Below are 11,535 nucleotides of genomic sequence, written 5' to 3' on the forward strand. Positions count from 1 at the left end.
TACTTTTTACGTTTATCAAACATAAAGGAAGTCCATGGAGATCTTAGTTCTTTGTTTTAGAAATTTAGACCATATAAGATTAAAGACAGACTAACCCGAACTTAAATACTTGATTTTTATATGGACTCCATAATCAACAGAGTACGTACAAGAAATCAATTGTAGCCCTCATTGATGATTTCATTGTTATGTATGAACCACTGTAGGTTGTTCGTGATTTGATGATCCTGTTTTAGACAGGCTGACAATATAAGGACTTTCTTTTTAGTCCATCTTGATTCTGAAGAAGCAGAACAATGATTTCATTAGTTGACCTTTGGAGGTAGTCAGAATGGGTACTAGGTTTCCTGCTCTAAAAGTATAACAAACATGAGGAGCACAAAGTAATAATGGGTGGTAGTGTAATCAAGAGTGTTTTCCCAAATAATGGAGAAGCGTTTGATGAGAAATCAAACTCGATTGCAGAAAAATGCAGTGAAATTAGTTAGAAAGCTTATATTATTTAATTTCAGGACTCTCCAGTTACAAATTGCATCTACTTACAGCTTCCACTGCAGTTTTGTTACACATAATGTCTTGCATCCCTACATTACATATGTTTTGCTACACATAATGTTCTGAATCTTACAGGCTGCAAATATTCCTGCACATATGCAGAATTTTTGTAAAAAAGCCTTCTGCGTGTTGTGGTATTGAAAGTATGTTCTTTTGTCTTCTACAAATTCAGTGGCTAGAGGGGTGAGAAGCAAGAATAGAACTTCCATCGGTTAGAGACGGAATTTTGATGCCCTGGGTAATATATTACTCCTTGGAACAGTTGAACGAGAATAAAGTATAGAAATATATAAAATAAAAATTTATCATAACTTAAGCAGTTAGCTAAATTTAGATATCTTTGGCATACAGTTCTGATTTTAGCATAGAGTATCTGGAATCCTTCTTTTGAAGCTAGCCATAATTTAGTCTGTAGGGTGTTAGGGGAAAGTTCCTACTAGTGTGTCAGAATTTTACAAACGGGCAATCGTGGCACATGGGATCAGTCGAAGAGAACACATCCTATTTGCAGGAGGAAATAGGGTTTAAAGGAGAATGGATTCTGAATATTTATTAGAACTGTTAGAAGCAATCTGATTGGGGCTTATTCTGTATCTTACTCTTGGTATGTGTGAAATATTTGTTAGATTACACAGTTTAACCACAGACAGCATCTCATTTGCTGTAACCTTTGGGGTTGCACTAACTAGTCTGGAAAATTAGCTAGTGTGACATCAGAGATTATACTAGATGGGATTCTAGCCATAGCTTAGCTGTGCTTTCCACCAACAAGCCTTATTTATTTGATTAGTTGATATCCCCCTTGCCCCCATTAGAGAACATCCACTACTCTGGGCAGTTTACAGAATAAAATGAGAAATCCCCCCACCCTCTGCTTCATCCCCATACCATATCAACTTGATCTTGCGGTAAAAGCTGTTTAGTGTCATGTCTGACAAAGTTCCCATTATGGGAGGGATGGAGAATTTGTTAAAGCAGTTACTATTGGCCTTCCCTATGCATTTTTCTAGCCGAGACTGATAGAAGTCTAACTATATATAAATGGCCATGTACGCCATGCCGCTGCTTTACAGACAAATTTCTATTTTGTTTTTAATAGTTTAGGATCTAGTACTCACATGCATTTTCTGTAGTTTATGATGCCCCGAATATATTTTGCTTATACAATATTGAATTTCTCTTCCGTTTTCTTACCACCAAGAATTTAGTGGCATCCCATTTTGTAATCAATTAAAGAATGAAGATAGGAGTGTTCAGCTTTTTCAGGCTCAACATGCCAAGGAAACAGAGTGACATGGTTCATCTGTGATCAGTTTAATTGTACAAGAGTGTAGAATGGCAAGGGGTGGAGAAGAGAAGGCTGATTATGAGGGCCAGGTATTTCTTTAGCAGCTTCAAACCCCAATCTTCCCTACGGTATATCTGTATAACACCAAGCCAATAAAACTGTGTAATCCCATTGAATGTATGATAATTTCTTGATTAGGAGATCACATGGCTATGGAAGAGTGAGATTAGTAGCTAGTAAAGGCTGGTGGAGTAGAACGTACAGCAGAGGGGAGAGAAAGCACTTTTAAGTTATGCATGCTAATGCTGTTGGCGATGTGTGTGTGTTTTCAGTTGCAATCAAAATAACAAATGATTTTTAATTATAAGACCTGGCTGTGTAAAGGGCAAAGTTTGCTCATGTGGTAGCCTGGCAGTCTATATAACATCAGGCTAGACATAGCCAGAAATAAAACTACAGTATATGTCAAGCATGGAATGTCTGTATACGAAGTATGGCTAGATTAGAAATTATGTTTATATTTTATATTGCAGTGAGTCCCAACCTTGGGTCCCCAGATATTCTTGGACTACAGCCCCCAGAGATCTCAGCTAGCACAGCTAGTGGGGAAGGCTTCTGGGAATTTTATTCCAAGAACATATAGGGACTCAAGATTGGGTCTTCACCACCTAACAAAGTTTTCTGATTTAGCCTACTATTGTTTGCTTAAGGTTTGCATAACTTTCCACAGCTTTTTGCAACTTTTTTTTAGTGCTGAGGTGCATATTTGTTGCACAGTTGTACGTAATACAAGGCATGTTACGAAAACATGCCCTGGCACCTTGGTAGTTACGCATACGTACCTGGCACAAACATCAGTAGGATTCTGGATAGAGGATATTTCTTTCCTAGCTGTACAGCCCACAGAATATAGTAGCACACATGTTAGGAACCTGAATTTCATACCATGATGAAAATGAACACTTTCCTTTTAGGTAGTGGGAGAACAACGTTCTTACGTAACTACTGAGACATTTACGAACTATTCATTCTATACAGTGAGTAACAGGTGTATTAGTTTCATTCCTCCCTGAAGATTTTCAGGAGCTGCTAAGTTTCCAGAACCGGAGGAGAATATCTCACCAGTTACATTGCATAGAAAACCAGGGTTTTCAGCATGTTATTAATGGTGGTTCTTGATTGCTGTACCAGTGTGTCTGGCTTCTCAAGGTTTTGGATGAGTATTTAGGAGGAGCGCAAATGCTGGGATGAGGCTAAACCGCAGATGCAATGAAGGGGCCAAGCAGGCCTCTGTTGATGTCCATGAAGTGTAATCTGGCAGGAAGGTGCCCAGATGTGAATCTAAACAATGCTCACCCCCAAAGTGAGCCATCCTATAAACTCTATGATATTGTCCCCTCATCAGGAGAAAGATGACCTAGAAATGAAACAAATATTGTATAGAAGAAATGAGACCTCTTGTTTAGCTTGGCAGAATTGAAGTTCACAATGCTGAAATTTCACTCTTCTCTAGTTTCCTTGAAGATATGTGGGAACTTTCTTCGAGTTGACTCATACCTCTCCAGGCTGTCAGGACAGCTGATAAGAAACTGGCTTCCAGCCAGGGAGGTCTTCAGCAATGACTAGCTGCTTATCATCTGCTTGGACCTTTTCCTAGACAAACCTTCGGGTTCCTTCTTCCTGGTGCTTTGTTCAGTTCGTAGATTGAAATATCAGTTTGCTGTATAATGCCACAGTTGGCTGGATAGTGGAATAGGTATCTAGCTGTACAGCCAGATGTTGGCAGTTCCGTTGCCCACTCTGCGTCCCAGAACTGCCAGCCTCCACAGTCCCAAGATGCCCCTAGATGAAGGGAAATGTTGAACCATTTCTGCTCTATCTGGAAAGCCCTTACAATGTCAGAATTGACTTGATGGCACAGAACTATTTTATTGGCACCAAGGTAATCCAATCTAGATATTCCTTCTTGATATCCCTCTGGTTAGGGAGGACTTAAGTAGTCAAGAAATTTAGAACAGAAAACCAAAAGAGTATGATAAAAATCATTCAATGTTGCATTGGCTGGAGCATGTTCTTGAGTTGGAGCAACGCAGCTAGGTACATGCATTGAACACCCAGCAGTTTATGTTGGTGAAGTGAACAAACAAAAAAAGCAGTTAGTTTTTGTAGATTGGGACAGCAACATAATAACTTATTCTTGAAGTCAGTTGCCTTTGGTTTACATATGATTATCTGCAATAAAGTTTGTTCAATGTACAGTGAAAAATCACCAGAACATTCAGTGTTCCAGAGAAGAGAAAACCAGACTTTAAACCAGGGTTGTCCAACCTTTCACCTTCCCTGGGTCACATTAGAAGATGAAAATTTGGTTTAGGCCGCACATAAATTTGGCTTGGGCTGCTTGAGGGGGCAGCCCTTGCCGTCCTCCGCAGCCCCACTCCAGGCGCGCTTACCGGCAGCTGCGATCTCAGACAGCAGAGGCTGCTAGCTTCAACTCCAGCGGCTTTATGGGGCCGGGAGGGGGTCCATCTATTGATGGGGATGGTGCAATGCAGTCACGCAGCCCCCCTGTCCCCTCCCCTCCCGCTCCTTCACTCCCCCCCCCCGTTGTGACGTGCCCCGGCTGCATTCCATCTGCAAGCGCCGGCAGTGTAACTTGAAACTTTGGAATTTCTTTTTTAAAAAAAAATTGCACTGGGCCGCATGCGGCCCACGGGCCGCAGGTTGGACAAGCCTGCTTTAAACAAAGTAGCTATTTTAGTACTGTATATGAGTCCATTGTAGAGTGTTGAACATACATTATGTAAAAATGCTACCTTATTCCTGTCCTGAATCTCCTTCATTTGCTCAGCACCATGCATAGCAGGGGTCTCAAACATGCGGCCCGGGGGCCATTTGCGGCCTGCCGGATGATAGCTTGTGGCCCCCGCCTTGCCTGCCCCCCCGAAGCACCCATGCGTCCTCTGCTGTCAAGAGTCAAAAAAAGCCTCGCTTCACTCGCCGGCTCTCTCCCAAGGCAGCACCTCTTGCACCCTCCATCCGGAACTGCAGCCTGCCAGCCAGCCTGCCTGTCTGCCAGCTGGCAGTCTGCAGTTCCTGATGGAGGGTGCAAGAGGCGCTATCTTGGGGGAGAGCCGGCAAGTGCCCTCCTCCCCCCCACTAGGTGGTCACTGGTGCTCCCTCCCTTCTCTGCTTCTTCATCCTGCTGCTGCTGCTAGTGGTGGTAGTGAAGAAGGAGCCGGAGGAGGTTGTGGCTGATGATGAGGGCTCGTGCGCCCTTCCTCCTCCTCCTCCTCCTCATTCTCGGAGCTCCAGCTGGGCTAAGGAAACTCCTGGGCAGCTTCCTCTGGCTCTTGCTCCGCTTGGCGGAAAAACTGATGCGGCCCAGCCTCACCCAGACTCTGTCTCCAGCGACCCCCAGGCAAATTGAGTTTGAGACCCCTGATGTATAGTAACAAGAAAAAAGAGGGACAATAGTTGTTGTGGGTTTTTTGGGCTCTTTGGCGGTGTTATTGAAGGTTGTTCTTCCTAACGTTTCGCCAGTCTCTGTGGCCGCCATCTTCAGAGCACAGAGACTGGTGAAACGTCAGGAAGAAAAACCTTTAGAACAGGGCCAAAGAGCCTGAAAAACCCACAACAACCATTAGATCCCGGCCGTGAAAGCCTTCGCGAATACAAAATGAGGGACAGCTCACAATACTTGCTTGGTCCACCCTAAAATGATCTTTCAACATAATTGTTTTATTTTCTCCCTCATGTTTAGTCTCTTGCTTTGTATATGTTTTTCTGAATGATAAAGCAACAAGTGCTTTGCTCATCCTTTCTGGAGAAGGAGGCATCAACTCATTCATTGTTTCTTCAGTACAACTTTTTCCAGGTTTATTATACCCCTTTCCCCATAAATTAGCTAGAACTGTAGATGATACTTCAATGTGTGTATACCATATCTGTATGGACATGTATGAACCCTGCAATAAGAGCCACTAGAATCTTTGTTGTTTTTGCTGTGACAAACTAAGGAAACCATTCCCTGAAGATCCAGACATCCAGTCTTTCTCTAGAACAGGTGATCAACATACAGTCCCTTGGCTACATGTCATCTCCTGGCTCTTTTTCTGTGCACTGCCAGCAGGGGTGGATTTTATTTAAATCAAACAAATTTAAAACATGATTTAAAATTTTTAAAAAATCAGAATTTTGATTATTTAAATAGAAAAACTTTTTTTAAAAAGATGAAATCATGATTTAATTTGATGGGTTTTTTAAAAAAAGAATAATTGATTTTTATCCATCTTGACTTCTGGCACTGCCCAAAGAATAGCATGGTCAAAATTTGGCACTCCTGAAATAACTCGCTGGCCTTTAAAGAGGTCTTCCCTTCTAGAAGGAAAGGAGGTGCTATGGGGTAGTGTGAGATGGCACTCTGGTTCTCTGTTGCACCATAGAAAGATGCTGCAGTAGCCATGAATCTTCAACAACAACTGCAGAGGCTTCAGGTATGTTGCCAGTTGCTGCTAGATTGGGGCTGATACAAACCTAAGTTGTGAGTCCATTTTGGCCCTTGAGAAGTTGCCCAGGCTTAGTCAGAAAATAGTCTTGTTTGTTTTGTTCTCTTTTCCTTTTCTCCTCCCCCTCTTCCTTTTTTTTTTTTTTTTTTGAGATGGAGAGGAAAAATATATTTTCAGCTAAGCCATTTGACTACAGAAATGTTATTAACAACACTAGATTGTAAAATGCCACTAGTTAAATTCAATACTCTGTATTCTACTCAATAACACAACAAGAATAATTGATTCAAGAACATGTACTAAATATAAAGAACAAAGAGAAACAGCTATATTCATATAAATTGAAGACACCATTGAAAAGCAGAAGAGTGATACATAAAGCAAAAAATAAGCCAGTACATTTGTTTAGAGTAAGCTAAATAAGCAGAATGGAAAGCAATTTTCACTAACTGTTCGAAGCATCTATCAAAGCCCATCTTTCAATAAAAAAATAAAAGAAGGAATAGGAAAATATTGCTTTGATCTAGATATCTCAATTTGTTAGCTTGTTTTCATACATATACAGATTTGCAGACTTGGTGAACGTCTAGATGTTAAATAATCTGATACACTCACATAACTAGATACTATTTCTGTACTATGATACTACTTCATTGTTAATAATTATTTAGTGCCTCATAAATTTCAGGCAATATTATTTTTTCTTAATAATAAAATTTAATAAGATACAATATACAAAACCATAGAATAGTTAGTTATAAACCATCAAACCCCATGAACAATATTCTTAACTTTCGAGAATACGATATTCTTTATATTAAGCCTTTGAGAATGCAGTACAATATTCTTAACTGTTCAAAAACTCATACCAAAGAAGATTGATCCTTAGTTGCTTTAGTGTAAACAACTGCTAGCTCAAAATTCATTATGTAAGCCTATGCATATATACTTTTCTCAGGGTTTTTAGGGCTGCATAGTATTTCCTATTACACAAAACTTTTAAGCATGCTTGTGCTGTTGAATGAGAAGAAAGTTTTACAATCCTGCCCTATTCAGATGTGCAGTTCTTTCATTGGTTCCTTCAGGGTCTTCCACAATGTAATCTCCCCTTCCTCCATTCACCCTGAAAACCTACTTCAGATAAATGGAAAACATTCTTGGAAAGTTTTTTTGGGGGGGGGGGGACGAAAAGGATTGTAGTGGAACAGTAAGAAAGTTCCAGTTCCACTAGGATTACCACTGGGTCTTTGATGATTTTTTAAAAAAACTCTTTTAACTCTTAAATAACCCTTGTACTTGAGTACAAACTCTTAACTCCCAAATAACCGTTGTACTTGAGTATTGGTGTTAACTCAGCTTTCCCTTTTTATATATTTGACATATATGATTCTGACTGTCTTGTCAATTGTTTTAAAATATCCATACAGTCCCTTCCAGCTCTCCAGTTCTAAGATGATGACAACAATGACAGTGATGATTATTAGGAACCTACTTGTGCTTTTGTGTATTTTTCCCTTAAAGCAAGATAAGCTGTAGTTATTATTTTTATGTGCCTCTCCACATATTTCATTAGCTATCGTTAAGTGTTTTATTTCCTTCTCACTTGTTATTTCATGATAGGGTTGTGTTACATTGCTTTGAGATATGTGGCCCTAGGTTCCGTAATACTGATTTTACAATCCATTTGGGTCTTTATCAATTTCTCTATTAACTTCAAAAAAGGATAGGACAAGGTACAGAAATTCCAAACTTGCCAACCAAAACTACTTTCCTGTTTCTGCTGCAATTTCCTTTACACACCATTCAAGAGTGCTAGCTGGGCTTAAGGGGAAAGAGTGGAACTCATCATGAGATATCCTATAGTACAAGAATGGGATCAGTAGAGACAGCAGAGGGCGAGCTCTTGGCCATTTCACTTTTATACACAACTAAAATTTGCACCAGAGGGCTAAGAGCCCCACTGGAGCCAGTTTGGGTGCATCTCTGAGATCTACAACAGGGAAGGGAGGAGATCAAAGTTCTGTTTATATCCAAGGTGAAAAATTTCTTATTTTGTTTCAGGTTATTTCAGGAAGTGCCTTTTTCTTTTTTATATTTTTTGTGCAGTGGTCCATTTGTTTTGAAAGGGAAAGCCTCACTTCAGTTTCCTATTCATATTTCCCCATTCATGTTTTGTAACGTTACAAAAGCCCTAAAGAACCTACTTCCCCCTCACCCCCCCAAAAAAGAAGAATAAGGCAGCGGATAATCAGTCTACTTCAAAAGCAGGCAATGATATATGAGAAAGAAAAATCCTCCACACACAGAGTGAAAAATACCTCAGTCATCCCCCCCCCCCAAAAAAACAATAAAGGATCCCAAAATTGAAAAAGAGAAGACAACAGTGTGGGTTTAGTGCCATTAATCCAGCACAACAGACCGTCTCAGCTTGGGCACCCCAATAGAAAAAAGTCAGGAAAGCAGCTAGCCAGTCATGCACTAGTTGCCTAGCATGCAAAGAGACCCCCCCCACCATAGCAACCAAGACCACACCCTAGAACAGTGATAGTGAACCTCTTTGAGCCCGAGTGACCAAACTGCAACACAAAATCAACTTATTTATTTCAGAGTGCCAATACTGCAATTAAAACCCAAATGCTGAGGTTTTAGCTTAGAAAAAATGACTGATCCTGCACTGCAAGGGTTAAATGCTTGTGTTTTTTTCCCTGTGGGCAGCATTAACAAAGAAATACTGGTCCTCCAATCCCCCATTGGGCTAGACTGGTCATGGTCGCCATTGCACCCCTCTGCTGGACCACTACACCAACAGAGGGGAGTGCCAAAATCCAGGATTGGAGGACAGGTAAATATTTCTCGATGGCAATTTATGGCTCGTGTGCCCAGAGAGAGGGCTCTGTGTGCCAGCTGTGGCACATGTGCCATAGGTTCACCATCACTGCTCTAGAACAGTAAAAGAAATGTCGCATGTGTGCCCATTCTGGCACAGTCACAACGTCCACCTCGCTGGGCCATACACCTCCACAGGAAGGCAAACGGTTTCCCCCAAAAAACCTACTGTACTTAAATATACTGTTTTATCAAAATAAACACATAGCAAATTAACCAAATAACATTTATTTTTTAAAAAAAATCAGTCAAACAGGGAAGTACTCCTTACAGACACACGGGGAAAAATAGCAAAATTTAAAATTGTGCACATAGCTCTCTTGGTCAAAAACCAAGGAAAGCGACTAACCCAAAAGCAAAAGAAATAAAACTCCTAAATCAGAATTGCTAGAAGGTGGGGTGACCCCTGCCCTACTTGATGCCTTTGCTTTCCCTGTTGAGTCGTATGAGACAGGCCAGGTAGCAGCAAAAGTAATCCAAGAAGGGAAAGGACCGACTGGCCAAACAAAGAGGAAAAGTGAAAAAAAAAAAAAACCAAAATTGGGGGAGGGAAAATCCAAAAAGTAATTCCAAGGAAGTGTTCTGGCACAGGCAGGCTGCCTCGCAGCAACAAAAATAGTACAAAACAAAAATACAAAGAAAAAAGAAAAGAAAAAGAAGCCAACATGGAGCCACAACAGGCAAGCAGCAATACAAGATGGAGGGCACCAAGAGCATAGCACCCAGTAATTACACAAGAACAACTTTAAAAAAAAACATCCCTCACTGGGTTCCAGGACCTTTTTCAGATTCAAAATTCCCAGTTTTCCCAGATGGCTGGTCACACCTCTCTATTGGATGAATTTTTTCTCAATCAGTTTGACAAAGTGTAAAAGAAAGGGTAACAAAAGATTACACAACAGATACACAAAACTTTCATGTACCCCTCTTTTGTAAATAGAAATCATTTGTGTTTAGAGGCTTCTCTTTTGGCAATTGCTGAAAATACAGGCAAGATCAATCAGTGTAGTGTTCGGTTTAGGCCTGTATGTACCCCAGTTTTGACACTGATTAAAATAACATGATTCTCAAGCAAGGTTTGAATCACCTTTGGAAGCCCTTGTTAAAAGGGAATCTGGTTAGCATTGTCAGTGGCTAATTTCTACATGCAAAGTTGTAAAGAATAAAGCTTGATAGATTAGTGTATTATCTGAGGTTTTTCTCAGCCAGAATTGTGTGAATTGGTGAAGCTATAAACAATTAAGATTCTTCCAAATGAAATTATCAGACACGATTAGGAGGTGGCAGAGTATAATCTAGTGACAGAGGTGTGGGCATGAGCTCAACTGGCAAGTGATTTACAAATTGCCTGGAGTACAGTCAGACAGTGTAGTAAATGGAACTAGACAGGAAACAGTACTAGTCAGGATGTTCTTGCAGCTGCTAGATTTAATTTCCATTTTCTGTGTGTCTTCCCACAGTGTAGATGCTGCTGTTGCTGCTGCCTCAATTGCTGCTTTTTGACGGTTCTGTGGAGGTCAGAGATCCCCATCCATTTCCAACCCATATATAAGTCTCCTTACTAAAGTTGCAGGTGTAGAGTTTGGGGCCTTTGTTTTATATTCGGTAGACTAACATAGATTTTCTACAAGTGTACTCAAATAGACTGCTGTATGTTAACTGGAATAGAGCAAAAGAAGGAAGGAACATGAAAGCCTGTGGCAAAAATTGTGAAATGATTGGTTTTCATTTAGGAAGCATGTGAACTTTTTGTAAAACAACTTAGCATGAGGTCTGCAGTGTTCAAATTCACAAGAAAATGCATTGGGGGAGGGATAGGAAGGAAACTATAGCTGTTCTTAGCACGTCCCTCTTTCATGAAATATAAACCTCTGTGCAGAACACAACAATATGTGAAGCATAATACAGTTGAGAAAAAAGGGAGAGTAATGCAACATTATTGTGTAGATGACACCACCTGCAATTATTAGCAATAGATCATATGAAAAGCAAAGTCTAGAGTTTATTTCTTCTTCTCCCTGTACCAGCAAAAACTGAGAATTGATAATTGATAATAATTGCTCCCACCAAGATCTACTTACTCGGATCACCCGCACGAGTCAGGAGGTGAGGCTGAGGAGCCTGATGCCGAGGGAGGCCCGGAGGGAAAAGACTTGAAGCCGGGCCTTCTCGGCGGTGGCTCCTCGCCTTTGGAACAGCCTTCCTCTGGAGATTCGCGAGGCCCCTACGCTGGGTACTTTCAAATGCCAGCTGAAAACATGGATGTGCATCCAGGCCTTCTCTCCCGTCAACTACTGA

The sequence above is a fragment of the Pogona vitticeps genome, chromosome 4 (genome assembly GCF_051106095.1).
Source record: "Pogona vitticeps strain Pit_001003342236 chromosome 4, PviZW2.1, whole genome shotgun sequence".
Classification (NCBI taxonomy): Eukaryota; Metazoa; Chordata; class Lepidosauria; order Squamata; family Agamidae; genus Pogona; species Pogona vitticeps.